The sequence below is a fragment of the Neoarius graeffei genome, chromosome 13, assembly GCF_027579695.1.
Source record: "Neoarius graeffei isolate fNeoGra1 chromosome 13, fNeoGra1.pri, whole genome shotgun sequence".
In the NCBI taxonomy this organism is placed as follows: domain Eukaryota; kingdom Metazoa; phylum Chordata; class Actinopteri; order Siluriformes; family Ariidae; genus Neoarius; species Neoarius graeffei.
This window is the reverse complement of record NC_083581.1, coordinates 22,149,826-22,168,142: the sequence shown is the minus strand read 5'-3', so window position 1 is coordinate 22,168,142 and position 18,317 is coordinate 22,149,826.

The window sequence follows — 18,317 nt, the reverse complement described above, 5'->3', positions numbered from 1 at the left end:
GCATTATGGAATTATTTACCAAAAACCCGTTTTGGAGCAATTGCGTCGGCCAAAAACAGCGCCCCCCATGGACGAAAATTCCCAAAATGTGGTATACATGACATGGGAGGTAGTAAGAGGGTGGCCGTGAAGTTAGACCAAATTTGAGGAAAGATTGGATTTCTTGCCCAAAAATAGCGCCCCCAGTGGCGAAAGTGCACAGAATCTGGCGTATATGTCAGGTGAGCTATGAAGAGTTTGCGTGTGAAGTATGAGCAGTTTTGAGCAAGCAGAAGATTTGTTATGAATTTTTAAGCATGTAAAATTTTGCATCGAAAATTGATTGACGTATAACTTCTGAACGGTTTATCCTACGTGAAACGTATTTAGTAACTTTTGTCAGCAATGTCTGTAGATGATGTGTATCAATTTTGGTGACATTCCTATGAACGGTCTAGGAGGAGTTGCGCCGTCTTCGTGGCCATGCATTTCGCACAAAAGTGAAATTACCTCACTTCCTGTTGGGCGTGCCTAATGCATTGGCATTACATTTTTGTCCGGCTTAGTGAGATACATATGCGTACCAAAGGGCATGCCACAACTACAAACTACATGGCAACCAGGCACCTTAATGCGAGAGGCAAAAATCACAAGACGTTAGGGGGCGCTATAGAGGCCCTGAGGCCCGCCTGGATCTGGGCTTCTGGTTCTGAGAAGCGGTGGCAGGCTAAGAAAAAGGAGCCAAATTTCGAGCGTTGTCGACCACGGCAAGCGCCCCAATAAGGGTCTTGTAAAGAGTTTGCGTGCCATGGTTGACAAATCAGAAGCTGCAATATCATTTCTGCCATAACCAGCACCCCCAGGGGCAAAAGTGCACAAAATTTGGCGTATATGTCAGGTGAGCTATGAAGAGTTTGCGTATGAAGTTTGATGAAAATTGAGTAAATAGAAGATGAGATATAGATTTTTGAAGAATAAATTTTTTGGTTTTTCCCATGTCAGTAGGTGGCGCTATGCTGTACATGAGCGATTATGAGTTGGAAAAATAAGTGTCTACAACAGCAACATACTATCACAAGGTAGTGGTGTGAAGGAAAAGCATAATGGAATTATTAACCAAAAACCCATTTTGGAGAAATTGCGTCGGCCAAAAACAGCGCCCCCCATGGACGAAAATTCCCAAAATGTGGTATACATGACATGGGAGGTAGTCAGAGGGTGGTCGTGAAGTTTGACCAAATTTGAGGAAAGATTGGATTTTTTGCCCAAAAATAGCGCCCCCAGTGGCGAAATATCACAGAAATTGGGTAACATGTCAGAAGCCCCATGAGTGATCTGCTTGTGAAGTATGAGCAGTTTTGAGCAATTAGAAGATTTGTTATGAATTTTTAGGCATGTAAAATTTTGAAGTGAAAATTGATTGACGTATAACTTCTGAACGGTTGATCCTACGTGAAACCTATTTAGTAACTTTTGTCAGCCATGTCTGTAGATGATGTGTATCAATTTTGGTGACATTCATATGAACGGTCTAGGAGGAGTTGCGCCGTCTTCGTGGCCATGCATTTTGCACAAAAGTGAAATTACCTCACTTCCTGTTGGGCGTGGCTAATGCATTGGCATTACATTTTTGTACGGCTTAGTGAGATACATATGCCTACCAAATTGCATGCCACTACTACAAACTACATGGCAACCAGGCACCTTAATGCGGGAGGCCAAAATCACAACGACTTAGGGGGCGCTATAGAGGCCCTGAGCCCCGGCCAAGTTTGGGCTTTTGGTTCTGAGTAGCGGTGGCAATTCTCGGAACTGGTGCCAAATTTCATGCGTTTTCGCCCATGGCAAGCGCCCCGAAAATGGCCCAACAGCGGAGAAAAATAAAGAAGAAGAAGAAGAAGAAGAAGAACAAGACGGAAGAATAATAATAGTGAACTCTTACAAGAACAATAGGGCCTTCGCCCATAGGGCTCGGGCCCTAATTAAAGCCGCAAGCGGCCTCGACGGGCCCTCGCGCCAGCGGCCAAGGGGGGCGGGGGCATGCGTCCCTGCGAAAAACCTTCCACAGCTTCTGCGGCAAGAGACATTACTCCCACAATGGCGACAAAGCACAGAATTGGACACATGGCAACAAGAGGGTCTCGCACTTCGTGCGTTGTCGACCATGGCAAGCGCCTCAATAAGGGTCTTGAAAAGAGTTTGCTTGCCAAGTTTGACAAATCAGAAGCTGCAATATCATTTTTGCCATAATCAGCACCCCCAGGGGCGAAAGTGCACAAAATTTGGCGTATATGTCAGGTGAGCTATGAAGAGTTTGCGTATGAAGTTTGATGACAATTGAGGAAATAGAAGATGAGATATAGATTTTTGAAGAATAAATTTTTTGGTTTTTCCCATGTCAGTAGGTGGCGCTATGCTGTACATGAGCGATTATGAGTTGGAAAAATAAGTGTCTACAACAGCAATGTACAATCACAAGGTAGTGGTGTGAAGGAAAAGCATTATGGAATTATTTACAAAAAACCCGTTTTGGAGCAATTGCGTGGGCCAAAAACAGCGCCCCCCATGGACGAAAATTCCCAAAATGTGGTATACATGACATGGGAGGTAGTAAGAGGGTGGCCGTGAAGTTTGACCAAATTTGAGGAAAGATTGGATTTTTTGCCCAAAAATAGCGCCCCCAGTGGCGAAACATCACAGAAATTGGGTCACATGTCAGAAGCCCAATGAGTGATTTGCGAGTGAAGTATGAGCAGTGTTGAGCAATTAGAAGATTTGTAACGAATTTTCAAGCATGTAAAATTCTGAATTGAAAAATGATTGACGTATAACTTCTGAAGGGTTAACCCTACGTGAAACGTATTTAGCAACGTTTGTCAGCCATGTCTGTAGATGATGTGTATCAATTTTGGTGACGTTCCTATGAACGGTCTAGGAGGAGTTGCGCCGTCTTCGTGGCCATGCATTTCGCACAAAAGTGAAATTACCTCACTTCCTGTAGGGCGTGGCTAATGCATTGGCATTACATTTTTGTCCGGCTTGGTGAGATACATATGCGTACCAAAGGGCATGCCACTACTACAAACTACATGGCAACCAGGCACCTTAATGCGAGAGGCAAAAATCACAACACGTTAGGGGGCGCTATAGAGGCCCTGAGGCCCGCCTGGATCTGGGCTCCTGGTTCTCAGTAGCGGTGGCAGTCTCAGAAAAAGGAGCCAAATTTCGAGCGTTGTCGACCATGGCAAGCGCCCCAATAAGGGTCTTGTATAGAGTTTGCTTGCCAAGGTTGACAAATCAGAAGCTGCAATATCATTTCTGCCATAACCAGCACCCCCAGGGGCGAAAGTGCACAAAATTTGGCGTAGTTGTCAGGTGAGCTATGAAGAGTTTGCGTATGAAGTGTGATGAAAATTGAGTAAATAGAAGGTGAGATATAGATTTTTGAAGAATAAATTTTTTGGTTTTTCCCATGTCAGTAGGTGGCGCAACGCCGTACATGAGCGATTATGAGTTGGAAAAATAAGTGTCTACAACAGCAACGTACTATCACAAGGTAGTGGTGTGAAGGAAAAGCATTACGGAATTATTAACCAAAAACCCATTTTGGAGAAATTGCGTCGGCCAAAAACAGCGCCCCCCATGGACGAAAATTCCCAAAATGTGGTATACATGACATGGGAGGTAGTAAGAGGGTGGCCGTGAAGTTTGACCAAATTTGAGGATAGATTGGATTTTTTGCCCAAAAATAGCGCCCCCAGTGGCGAAATATCACAGAAATTGGGTAACATGTCAGAAGCCCAATGAGTGATTAGCGTGTGAAGTATGAGCAGTTTTGAGCAAGTAGAAGATTTGTTATGAATTTTTTAGCATGTGAAATTTTGAAGTGAAAATTGATTGACGTATAACTTCTGAACGGTTTATCCTACGTGAAACGTATTTAGTAACTTTTGTCAGCCATGTCTGTAGATGATGTGTATCAATTTTGGTGACATTCCTATGAACGGTCTAGGAGGAGTTGCGCCGTCTTCGTGGCCATGCATTTCGCACAAAAGTGAAATTACCTCACTTCCTGTTGGGCGTGGCTAATGCATTGGCATTACATTTTTGTCCGGCTTAGTGAGATACATATGCCTACCAAATGGCATGCCAGTACTACAAAGTATATGGCAACCAGGCACCTTAATGCGGGAGGCCAAAATCACAACGACTTAGGGGGCGCTATAGAGGCCCTGAGCCCCGGCCAAGTTTGGGCTTTTGGTTCTGAGTAGCGGTGGCAATTCTCGGAACTGGTGCCAAATTTCGTGCGTTTTCGCCCATGGCAAGCGCCCCGAAAATGGCCCAACAGCGGAGAAAAATAAAGAAGAAGAAGAAGAAGAAGACGGAAGAATAATAATAGTGAACTCTTACAAGAACAATAGGGCCTTCGCCCATAGGGCTCGGGCCCTAATTAAAGCCGCAAGCGGCCTCGACGGGCCCTCGCGCCAGCGGCCAAGGGGGGCGGGGGCATGCGTCCCCGCGAAATACCTTCCACAGCTTCTTCGGCAAGAGACATTACTCCCGCAATGGCGACAAAGAACAGAATTGGACACATGGCAACGATAGGGTCTCGCACTGTACGGTGCTCGGGCCCTAATAGTAATAGCGCCCTAATAAGGGTCTTGTAAAGAGTTTGCTTGCCAAGTTTGACAAATCAGAAGCTGCAATATCATTTCTGCCATAACCAGCACCCCCAGTGGCGAAAGTGCACAAAATTAGGCGTACATGTCAGGTGAGCTATGAAGAGTTTGCGTATGAAGTTTGATGACAATTGAGTAAATAGAAGATGAGATATAGATTTTTGAAGAATAAAATTTGTGGTTTTTCCCATGTCAGTAGGTGGCGCAATGCTGTACATGAGCGATTATGAGTTGGAAAAATAAGTGTCTACAACAGCAACGCACTATCACAAGGTAGTGGTGTGAAGGAAAAGCATTATGGAATTATTTACCAAAAACCCGTTTTGGAGCAATTGCGTCAGCCAAAAACAGCGCCCCCCATGGACGAAAATTCCCAAAATGTGGTATACATGACATGGGAGGTAGTAAGAGGGTGGCCGTGAAGTTTGACCAAATTTGAGGAAAGACTGGAATTTTTGCCCAAAAATAGCGCCCCCAGTGGCGAAATATCACAGAAAGTGGGTAACAAGTCAGAAGCCCAATGAGTGATCTGCGTGTGAAGGATGAGCAGTTTTGAGCAAGTAGAAGATTTGTTATGAATTTTTAAGCATGTAAAATGTTGCATTGAAAATTGATTGACGTATAACTTCTGAACGGTTTAGGCTACGTGAAACGTATTTAGTAACTTTTGTCAGCCATGTCTGTAGATGATGTGTATCAATTTTGGTGACGTTCCTATGAACGGTCTAGGAGGAGTTGCGCCGTCTTCGTGGCCATGCATTTCGCACAAAAGTGAAATTACCTCACTTCCTGTTGGGCGTGGCTAATGCATTGGCATTACATTTTTGTCCGGCTTAGTGAGATATATATGCGTGCCAAATGGCATGCCACTACTACAAACTACATGGCAACCAGGCACCTTAAAGCGGGAGGCCAAAATCACAATGAGTTAGGGGGCGCTATAGAGGCCCTGAGGCCCGCCTGGATCTGGGCTTCTGGTTCTCAGTAGCGGTGGCTGTCTAAGAAAAAGGAGCCAAATTTCGTGCGTTGTCGACCATGGCAAGCGCCCCAATAAGGGTCTTGTAAAGAGTTTGCTTGGCAAGTTTGACAAATCAGAAGCTGCAATATCATTTTTGCCATAACTAGCACCCCCAGGGGCGAAAGTGCACAAAATTTGGCATAGACGTCAGGTGAGCTATGAAGAGTTTGCGTATGAAGTTTGATGACAATTGAGTAAATAGAAGATGAGATATAGATTTTTGAAGAATAAATTTTTTGGTTTTTCCCATGTCAGTAGGTGGCGCTATGCTGTACATGAGCGATTATGAGATGGAAAAATAAGTGTCTACAACAGCAACGTACTATCACAAGGTAGTGGTGTGAAGGAAAAGCATTATGGAATTATTTACCAAAAACCCGTTTTGGAGCAAATGTGTCGGCCAAAAACAGCGCCCCCCATGGACGAAAATTTCCAAAACGAGGTATACATGACATGGGAGGTAGTAAGAGGGTGGCCGTGAAGTTTGACCAAATTTGAGGAAAGATTGGAATTTTTGCCCAAAAATAGCGCCCCCAGTGGCGAAATATCACAGAAATTGGGTAACATGTCAGAAGCCCAATGAGTGATTTGCGTGTGAAGTATGAGCAGTTTTGAGCAATCAGAAGATTTGTTATGAATTTTTAAGAATGTAAAATTTAGCATCGAAAATTGATTGACGTATAACTTCTGAACGGTTTATCCTACGTGAAACGTATTTAGTAACTTTTGTCAGCCATGTCTGTAGATGATGTGTATCAATTTTGGTGACATACCTATGAACGGTCTAGGAGGAGTTGCGCCGTCTTCGTGGCCATGCATTTCGCACAAAAGTGAAATTACCTCACTTCCTGTTGGGCGTGGCTAATGCATTGGCATTACATTTTTGTCCGGCTTAGTGAGATACATATCCGTACCAAATGGCATGCCAGTACTACAAACTACATGGCACCCAGGCACCTTAATGCGGGAGGCCAAAATCACAACGACTTAGGGGGCGCTATAGAGGCCCTGAGCCCCGGCCAAGTTTGGGCTTCTGGTTCTGAGTAGCGGTGGCAATTCTCGGAACTGGTGCCAAATTTCGTGCGTTTTCGCCCATGGCAAGTGCCCCGAAAATGGCCCAACAGCGGAGAAAAATAAAGAAGAAGAAGAAGAAGAAGAAGACAGAAGAAGAAGAAGAAGAAGAAGAAGAGGAAGACGGAAGAATAATAATAGTGAACTCTTACAAGAACAATAGGGCCTTCGCCCTATAGGGCTCGGGCCCTAATTAAAGCCGCAAGCGGCCTCGACGGGCCCTCGCGCCAGCGGCCAAGGGGGGCGGGGGCATGCGTCCCCGCGAAATACCTTCCACAGCTTCTTCGGCAAGAGACATTACTCCAACAATGGCGACGAAGCACAGAATTGGACACATGGTAACAATAGGGTTTGCCATAACCAGCACCCCCAGGGGCGAAAGTGCACAAAATTTGGCGTATATGTCAGGTGAGCTATGAAGAGTTTGCCTACGAAGTTTGATGACAATTGAGTAAATAGAAGATGAGATATAGATTTTTGAAGAATAAATTTTTTGGTTTTCCCATGTCAGTAGGTGGCGCTATGCTGTACATGAGCGATCATGAGATGGAAAAATAAGTGTCTACAACAGCAGCGTACTATCACAAGGTAGTGGTGTGAAGGAAAAGCATTATGGAATTATTAACCAAAAACCCGTTTTGGAGCAATTGCGTCGGCCAAAAACAGCGCCCCCCATGGACGAAAATTCCCAAAATGTGGTATACATGGCATGGGAGGTAGTAAGAGGGTGGCCGTGAAGTTTGACCAAATTTGAGGAAAGATTGGATCTTTTGCCCAAAAATAGCACCCCCAGTGGCGAAAGTGCACAAAATTTGGCGTATATGTCAGGTGAGCTATGAAGAGTTTGCGTATGAAGTTTGATGACAATTGAGAAAATAGAAGAAGAGATATAGATTTTTCAAGAATAAATTTTTTGGTTTTTCCCATGTCAGTAGGTGGCGCTATGCTGTACATGAGCGATTATGAGTTGGAAAAATAAGTGTCTACAACAGCAACGTACTATCGCAAGGTAGTGGTGTGAAGGAAAAGCATTATGGAATTATTAACCAAAAACCCGTTTTGGAGCAATTGCGACGGCCAAAAACAGCGCCCCCCATGGACGAAAATTCCCAAAATGTGGTATACATGACATGGGAGGTAGTCAGAGGGTGGCCGTGAAGTTTGACCAAATTTGAGGAAAGATTGGAATTTTTGCCCAAAAATAGCGCCCCCAGTGGCGAAATATCACAGAAATTGGGTAACATGTCAGAAGCCCAATGAGTGATTTGCGTGTGAAGTGTGAGCAGTTTTGAGCAATCAGAAGATTTGTTATGAATTTTTAAGCATGTAAAATTTTGCATCGAAAATTGATTGACGTATAACTTCTGAACGGTTTATCCTACGTGAAACGTATTTAGTAACTTTTGTCAGCCATGTCTGTAGATGATGTCTATCAATTTTGGTGACATTCCTATGAACGGTCTAGGAGGAGTTGCGCCGTCTTCGTGGCCATGCATTTCGCACAAAAGTGAAATTACCTCACTTCCTGTTGGGCGTGGCTAATGCATTGGCATTACATTTTTGTCCGGCTAAGTGAGATACATACGCGTACCAAATGGCATGCCACTACTACAAACTACATGGCACCCAGGCACCTTAATGCGGGAGGCCAAAATCACAATGACTTAGGGGGCGCTATAGAGGCCCTGAGCCCCGGCCAAGTTTGGGCTTCTGGTTCTGAGTAGCGGTGGCAATTCTCGGAACTGGTGCCAAATTTCGTGTGTTTTCGCCCATGGCAAGCGCCCCGAAAATGGCCCAACAGCGGAGAAAAATAAAGAAGAAGAAGAAGACGGAAGAAGAAGAATAAATTAAAGCCGCAAGCGGCCTCGACGGGCCCTCGCGCCAGCGGCCAAGGGGGGCGGGGGCATGTGACCCCGCGAAATACCTTCCACGGCTTCTTCGGCAAGAGACATTACCACAAGGTAGTGGTGTGAAGGAAAAGCATTATGGAATTATTTACCAAAAACCCGTGTTGGAGCAATTGCGTCGGCCAAAAACAGCGCCCCCCATGGACGAAAATTCCCAAAATGTGGTATACATGACATGGGAGGTAGTAAGAGGGTGGCCGTGAAGTTTGACCAAATTTGAGGAAAGATTGGATTTTTTGCCCAAAAATAGCGCCCCCAGTGGCGAAATATCACAGAAATTGGGTAACATGTCACAAGCCCAATGAGTGATTTGCGTGTGAAGTATGAGCAGTTTTGAGCAATTAGAAGATTTGTTATGAATTTTTAAGCATGTAAAATTTTGCAGTGAAAATTGAGTGACGTATAACTTCTGAACGGTTTATGCTACGTGAAACGTATTTAGAAACTTTTGTCAGCCATGTATGTAGATCATGTGTATCAATTTTGGTGACATTCCTATGAACGGTCTAGGAGGAGTTGCGCCGTGTTCGTGGCCATGCAGTTCGCACAAAAGTGAAATTACCTCACTTCCTGTTGGGCGTGGCTAATGCAGTGGCATTACATTTTTGTCCGGCTTAGTGAGATACATATGCGTACCAAATGGCATGCCACTACTACAAACTACATGGCAACAAGGCACCTTAATGCGGGAGGCCAAAATCACAACGAGTTAGGGGGCGCTATAGAGGCCCTGAGGCCCGCCTGGATGTGGGCTTCTGGTTCTCAGTAGCGGTGGCAGTCTAAGGAAAAGGAGCCAAATTTCGTGCGTTGTCGACCATGGCAAGCGCCCCAATAAGGGTCTTGTAAAGAGTTTGCTTGCCAAGTTTGACAGATCAGAAGCTGCAATATCATTTTTGCCATAACCAGCACCCACAGGGGCGAAAGTGCACAAAATTTGGTGTAGATGTCAGGTGAGCTATGAAGAGTTTGCGTATGAAGTTTGATGACAATTGAGTAAATAGAAGATGAGATATAGATTTTTGAAGAATAAATTTTTTGGTTTTTCCCATGTCAGTAGGTGGCGCTATGCTGTACATGAGCGACTATGAGTTGGACAAATAAGTGTCTACAACAGCAACGTACTATCACAAGGTAGTGGTGTGAAGGAAAAGCATTATGGAATTATTTACCAAAAACCCGTTTTGGAGCAATTGCGTCGGCCAAAAACAGCGCCCCCCATGGACGAAAATTTCCAAAATGTGGTATACATGACATGGGAGGTAGTAAGAGGGTGGCCGTGAAGTTTGACCAAATTTGAGGAATGATTGGAATTTTTGCCCAAAAATAGCGCCCCCAGTGGCGAAATATCACAGAAATTGGGTAACATGTCAGAAGCCCAATGAGTGATTTGCGTGTGAAGTATGAGCAGTTTTGAGCAATCAGAAGATTTGTTATGAATTTTTAAGCATGTAAAATTTTGCATCGGAAATTGATTGACGTATAACTTCTGAACGGTTTATCCTACATGAAACGTATTTAGTAACTTTTGTCAGCAATGTCTGTAGATGAGGTGTATCAATTTTGGTGACATTCCTATGAACGGTCTAGGAGGAGTTGCGCCGTCTTCGTGGCCATGCATTTCGCACAAAAGTGAAAGTAGCTCACTTCCTGTTGGGCGTGGCTAATGCATTGGCAATACATTTTTGTCCGGCTTAGTGAGATACATATGCGTACCAAATGGCATGCCACTACTACAAACTACATGGCACCCCGGCACCTTAATGCGGGAGGCCAAAATCACAACGACTTAGGGGGCGCTATAGAGGCCCGGAGCCCCGGCCAAGTTTGGGCTTCTGGTTCTGAGTAGCGGTGGCAATTCTCGGAACTGGTGCCAAATTTCGTGCGTTTTCGCCCATGGCAAGCGCCCCGAAAATGGCCCAACAGCGGAGAAAAATAAAGAAGAAGAAGAAGACGGAAGAAGAAGAAGAAGAAGACGGAAGAAGAATAATAATAGTGAACTCTTACAAGAACAATAGGGCCTTCGCCCATAGGGCTCGGGCCCTAATTAAAGCCGCAAGCGGCCTCGACGGGCCCTCGCGCCAGCGGCCAAGGGGGGCGGGGGCATGCGTCCCCGCGAAATACCTTCCACAGCTTCTTCGGCAAGAGACATTACTCCCACAATGGCGACAAAGCACAGAATTGGACACAGAGTACACGGTGCGCTGAGATGTTGTCATGGACAGAACATTTTATGCCATGGCTTCCCAACCAAATTAATGTATTTACCTAATCAGTCACCAAGCTATAGCTACATAGGATTGTCTTCTGTTAGAGATCTATTAGTCTGTATGTAACGCTGCAAGACTTGCTCCCGACTGCCTACCCATTCCCCACAAGTCATGTGTGTTTAAGGCAACCAAAACAACATACTCCTGGTGCCTCATGATTGTAAACACCTCTCCTGCAACTGCTACAGCGCAATGAGCGCCCCCAGTGGTGAAAGTTCACCAAATTTGGTATACATGTCAAGGGACCTATGAAGAGTTGTTGTGTCAAGTTTGATCAAGATTGACCAATCAGAAGCCGAGATATAAATTGTTGCCTGAAAACAGCGCCCCCAGTGGCAAAAGTTCACAAAATTTGGGAGATATGTCAGGTGACCTGTTAAGAGTGTGCGTATCAAGTTTGATCAAGATTGAGTAAATAGAAGATGAGATATTGATTTTTGAAGAATAAATGTTTTGGTTTCTCCCATGTCAGTAGGTGGCGCTATGCTGTACATGAGCGATTATGAGTTGGAAAAATAAGTGTCTACAACAGCAACGTACTATCACAAGGTAGTGGTGTGAAGGAAAAGCATTATGGAATTATTTACCAAAAACCCGTTTTGGAGCAATTGCGTCGGCCAAAAACAGCGCCCCCCATGGACGAAAATTCCCAAAATGAGGTATACATGACATGGGAGGTAGTAAGAGGGTGGCCGTGAAGTTTGACCAAATTTGAGGAAAGACTGGATTTTTTGCCCAAAAATAGTGCCCCCAGTGGCGAAATATCACAGAAATTGGGTAGCATGTCAGAAGCCCAATGAGTGATTTGCGTGTGAAGTATGAGCAGTTTTGAGCAATTAGAAGATTTGTTATGAATTTTTAAGCATGTAAAATTTTGCATTGAAAATTGATGGACGTATAACTTCTGAACGGCTTATCCTACGTGAAACGTATTTAGGAACTTTTGTCAGCCATGTCTGTAGATGATGTCTCTCAATTTTGGTGACATTCCTATGAAAGGCCTAGGAGGAGTTGCGCCGTCTTCGTGGCCATGCATTTCGCACAAAAGTGAAATTACCTCACTTCCTGTTGGGCGCGGCTAATGCATTGGCATTACATTTTTGTCCGGCTTAGTGAGATACATATGCGTACCAAATGGCATGCCACTACTACAAACTACATGGCAACCAGGCACCTTTATGCGGGAGGCCAAAATCACAACGACTTAGGGGGCGCGATAGAGGCCCTGAGGCCCGCCTGGATCTGGGCTTCTGGTTCTCAGTAGCGGTGGCAGTCTAAGAAAAAGGAGCCAAATTTCGTGCGTTGTCGACCATGGCAAGCGCCCCAATAAGGGTCTTGTAAAGAGTTTGCTTGCCAAGTTTGACAAATCAGAAGCTGCAATATCATTTCTGCCATAACCAGCACCCCCAGGGGCGAAAGTGCACAAAATTTGGCGTATATGTCAGGTGAGCTATGAAGAGTTTGCGTATGAAGTTTGATGACAATTGAGTAAATAGAAGACGAGATATAGATTTTTGAAGAATAAATTTTTTGGTTTTACCCATGTCAGTAGGTGGCGCTATGCTGTACATGAGCGATTATGAGATGGAAAAATAAGTGTCCACAACAGCAACGTACTATCACAAGGTAGTGGTGTGAAGGGAAAGCATTATGGAATTATTTACCAAAAACCCGTTTTGGAGAAATTGCGTCGGCCAAAAACAGCGCCCCCCATGGACGAAAATTCCCAAAATGTGGTATACATGACATGGGAGGTAGTAAGAGGGTGGCCGTGAAGTTTGACCAAATTTGAGGAAAGATTGGATTTTTTGCCCAAAAATAGCGCCCCCAGTGGCGAAATATCACAGAAATTGGGTAACATGTCAGAAGCCCAATGAGTGATTCGCCTGTGAAGTATGAGCAGTTTTGAGCAATCAGAAGATTTGTTATGAATTTTTAAGCATGTAAAATTTTGCATCGAAAATTGATTGACGTATAACTTCTGAACGGTTAATCCTACGTGAAACGTATTTAGTAACTTTTGTCAGCCATGTCTGTAGATGATGTGTATCAATTTTGGTGACATTCCTATGAACGGTCTAGGAGGAGTTGCGCCGTCTTAGTGGCCATGCATTTCGCACAAAAGTGAAATTACCTCACTTCCTGTTGGGCGTGGCTAATGCATTGGCATTACATTTTTGTCCGGCTTAGTGAGATACATACGTGTACCAAATGGCATGCCAGTACTACAAACTATATGGCAACCAGGCACCGTAATGCGGGAGGCCAAAATCACAACGACTTAGGGGGCGCTATAGAAGCCCTGAGCCCCGGCCAAGTTTGGGCTTTTGGTTCTGAGTAGCGGTGGCAATTCTCGGAAGTGGTGCCAAATTTCGCGCGTTTTCGCCCATGGCAAGCGCCCCGAAAATGGCCCAACAGCGGAGAAAAATAAAGAAGAAGACGGAAGAAGAATAATAATAGTGAACTCTTACAAGAACAATAGGGCCTTCGCCCAGTAGGGCTCGGGCCCTAATTAAAGCCGCAAGCGGCCTCGACGGGCCCTCGCGCCAGCGGCCAAGGGGGGCGGGGGCATGCGTCCCTGCGAAATACCTTCCACAGCTTCTTCGGCAAGAGACATTACTCCCGCAACGGCGACAAAGCACAGAACTGGACACATGGCAACGATAGGGTCTCGCACTGAATGGTGCTCGGGCCCTAATAATAATAGCGCCCCAATAAGGGTCTTGTAAAGAGTGTGCTTGCCAAGTTTGACAAATCAGAAGCTGCAATATCATTTCTGCCATAACCAGCACCCCCAGGGGCGAAAGTGCACAAAATTTGGCGTACATGTCAGGTGAGCTATGAAGAGTTTGCGTATGAAGTTTGATGACAATTGAGTAAATAGAAGATGAGATATAGATTTTAGAAGAATAAAATTTTTGGTTTTTCCCATGTCAGTAGGTGGCGCTATGCTGTACATGAGCGATTATGAGTTGGAGAAATAAGAGTCAACAACAGCAACGCACTAGCACAAGGTAGTGGTGTGAAGGAAAAGCATTATGGAATTATTTACCAAAAGCCCGTTTTGGAGCAACTGCGTCGGCCAAAAACAGCGCCCCCCCATGGACGAAAATTCCCAAAAGGTGGTATACATGACATGGGAGGTAGTAAGAGGGTGGCCGTGAAGTTTGACCAAATTTGAGGAAAGATTGGAATTTTTTGCCCAAAAATAGCGCCCCCAGTGGCGAAATATCACAGAAAGTGGGTAACATGTCAGAAGCCCAATGAGTGATCTGCGTGTGAAGTATGAGCAGTTTTGAGCAAGTAGAAGATTTGTTATGAATTTTTAAGCATGTAAAATGTTGCATTGAAAATTGATTGACGTATAACTTCTGAACGGTTTATGCAACGTGAAACCCATTTAGTAACTTTTGTCAGCCATGTCTGTAGATGATGTGTATCAATTTTGGTGACATTCCTGTGAACGGTCTAGGAGGAGTTGCGCTGTCTTCGTGGCCAAGCACTTCGCACAAAAGTGAAATTACCTCACTTCCTGTTGGGCGTGGCTAATGCATTGGCATTACATTTTTGTCCGGCTTAGTGAGATACAAATGCGTACCAAAAGGCATGCCAGTACTACACACTGCATGGCAACCAGGCACCTTAATGCGGGAGGCCAAAATCACAACGAGTTAGGGGGCGCTATAGAGGCCCTGAGGCCCGCCTGGATCTGGGCTTCTGGTTCTCAGTAGCGGTGGCAGTCTAAGAAAAAGGAGCCAAATTTCGTGCGTTGTCGACCATGGCAAGCGCCCCAATAAGGGTCTTGTAAAGAGTTTGCTTGGCAAGTTTGACAAATCAGAAGCTGCAATATCGTTTTTGCCATAACCAGCACCCCCAGGGGCGAAAGTGCACAAAATTTGGCGTAGACGTCAGGTGAGCTATGAAGAGTTTGCGTATGAAGTTTGATGGCAATTGAGTAAATAGAAGATGAGATATAGATTTTTGAAGAATAAATTTTTTGGTTTTTCCCATGTCAGTAGGTGGCGCTATGCTGTACATGAGCGATAATGAGTTGGAAAAATAAGTGTCTACAACAGCAATGTACTATCACAAGGTAGTGGTGTGAAGGAAAAGCATTATGGAATTATTTACCAAAAACCCGTTTTGGAGCAATAGCGTCGGCCAAAAACAGCGCCCCCCATGGACGAAAATTTCCAAAACGTGGTATACATGACATGGGAGGTAGAAAGAGGGTGGCCGTGAAGTTTGACCAAATTTGAGGAAAGATTGGAATTTTTGCCCAAAAATAGCGCCCCCAGTGGCGAAATATCACAGAAATTGGGTAACATGTCAGAAGCCCAATGATTGATTTGCGTGTGAAGTATGAGCAGTTTTGACCAATCAGAAGATTTGTTATGAATTTTTAAGCATGTAAAATTTTGCATCGAAAATTGATTGACGTATAACTTCTGAACGGTTTATCCTACGTGAAACGTATTTAGTAACTTTTGTCAGCCATGTCTGTAGATGATGTGTATCAATTTTGGTGACATTTCTATGAACGGTCTAGGAGGAGTTGCGCCGTCTTCGTGGCCATGCATTTCGCACAAAAGTGAAATTACCTCACTTCCTGTTGGGCGTGGCTAATGCATTGGCATTACATTTTTGTCCAGCTTAGTGAGATACATATGTGTACCAAATGGGATGCCAGTACTACAAACTATATGGCAACCAGGCACCGTAATGCGGGAGGCCAAAATCACAACGACTTAGGGGGCGCTATAGAGGCCCTGAGCCCCGGCCAAGTTTGGGCTTTTGGTTCTGAGTAGCGGTGGCAATTCTCGGAACTGGTGCCAAATTTCGTGCGTTTTCGCCCATGGCAAGCGCCCCGAAAATGGCCCAACAGCGGAGAAAAATAAAGAAGAAGACGGAAGAAGAATAATTAAAGCCGCAAGCGGCCTCGACGGGCCCTCGCGCCAGCGGCCAAGGGGGGCGGGGGCATGCGTCCCCGTGAAAGACCTTCCACAGCTTCTTCGGCAAGAGACATTACTCCCACAATGGCGACAAAGCACAGAAATGGACACAGAGTACACGGTGCGCTGAGATGTTGTCATGGACAGAACATTTCATGCCATGGCTTCCCAACCAAATTAATGTATTTACCACATAAGTCACCAAGCTATAGCTACATAGGATTGTCTTCTGTTAGACATCTATTAGTCTGTATGTAACGCTACAACACTTGCTCCCGACTGCCTACCCATTCCCCACAAGTCATGTGTGTTTAAGGCAACCAAAACAACATACTCCTGGTGCCTCATGAGTGTAAACACCTGTCCTGCAACTGCTACAGCGCAATGAGCGCCCCCAGTGGTGAAAGTTCACCAAATTAGGTATACATGTCAACGGACCTATGAAGAGTTGTTGTGTCAAGTTTGATCAAGTTTGACCAATCAGAAGCCGAGATATAAATTGTTGCCTGAAAACAGCGCCCCCAGTGGCAAAAGTTCACAAAATTTGGGAGATATGTCAGGTGACCTGTTAAGAGTGTGCGTATCAAGTTTGATCAAGATTGAGTAAATAGAAGATGAGATATTGATTTTTGAAGAATAAATTTTTTGGTTTTTCCCATGTCAGTAGGTGGCGCTATGCTGTACATGAGCGATTATGAGTTGGAAAAATAAGTGTCTACAACAGCAACGTACTTTCACAAGGTAGTGGTGTGAAGGAAAAGCATTATGGAATTATTTACCAAAAACCCGTTTTGGATCAATTGCGTCGGCCAAACACAGCGCCCCCCATGGACGAAAATTCCCAAAATGTGGTATACATGACATGGGAGGTAGTAAGAGGGTGGCCGTGAAGTTTGACCAAATTTGAGGAAAGATTGGATTTTTTGCCCAAAAATAGCGCCCCCAGTGGCGAAATATCACAGAAATTGGGTAACATGTCAGAAGCACAATGAGTGATTTGCGTGTGAAGTATGAGCAGTTTTGTGCAATTAGAAGATTTGTTATGAATTTTTAAGCATGTAAAATTTTGCATTGAAAATTGATTGACGTATAACTTCTGAACGGTTTATGCTCCGTGAAACGTATTTAGTAACTTTTGTCAGCCATGTCTGTAGATGATGTGTATCAATTTTGGAGACATTCCTATGAAGGGTCTAGGAGGAGTTGCGCCGTCTTCGTGGCCATGCATTTCGCATAAAAGTGAAATTACCTCACTTCCTGTTGGGCGTGGCTAATGCATTGGCATTACATTTTTGTCCGGCTTACTGAGATACATATGCCTACCAAATGGCATGCCACTACTACAAACTACATGGCAACCAGGCACCTTAATGCGGGAGGCCAAAATCACAACGAGTTAGGGGGCGCTATAGAGGCCCTGAGGCCCGCCTGGATCTGGGCTTCTGGTTCTCAGTAGCGGTGGCAGTCTAAGAAAAAGGAGCCAAATTTCGTGCGTTGTCGACCATGGCAAGCGCCCCAATAAGGGTCTTGTAAAGAGTTTGCTTGCCAAGTTTGACAAATCAGAAGCTGCAATATCATTTCCGCCATAACCAGCACCCCCAGGGGCGAAAGTGCACAAAATTTGGCGTACATGTCAGGTTAGCTATGAAGAGTTTGCGTATGAAGTTTGATGACAATTGAGTAAATAGAAGATGAGATATAGATTTTTGAAGAATAAATTTTTTGGTTTTTCCCATGTCAGTAGGTGGCGCTATGCCATACATGAGCAATTATGAGTTGGAAAAATAAGTGACTACAACAGCAACGCACTGTCACAAGGTAGTGGTGTGAAGGAAAAGCATTATGGAATTATTTACCAAAAACCCGTTTTGGAGCAATTGCGTCGGCCAAAAACAGCGCCCCCCATGGACGAAAATTCCCAAAATGTGGTATACATGACATGGGAGGTAGTTAGAGGGTGGCCGTGAAGTTTGACCAAATTTGAGGAAAGATTGGATTTTTTGCCCAAAAATAGCGCCCCCAGTGGCGAAATATCACAGAAATTGGGTAACATGTCAGAAGCCCAATGCGTGATTTGCGTGTGAAGTATGAGCAGTTTTGAGCAATTAGAAGATTTGTTATGAATTTTTAAGCATGTAAAATTTTGCAGTGAAAATTGATTGACGTATAACTTCTGAACGGTTTATGCTACGTGAAACGTATTTAGTAACTTTTGTCAGCCATGTCTGTAGATGATGTGTATCAATTTTGGTGACATTCCTATGAGCGGTCAAGGAGGAGTTGCGCCGTCTTCGTGGCCATGCATTTCGCACATAAGTGAAATTACCTCACTTCCTGTTGGGCGTGGCTAAGGCATTGGCATTACATTTTTGTCCGGCTTAGCGAGATACATATGCGTACCAAATGGCATGCCACTACTACAAACTACATGGCACCCAGGCACC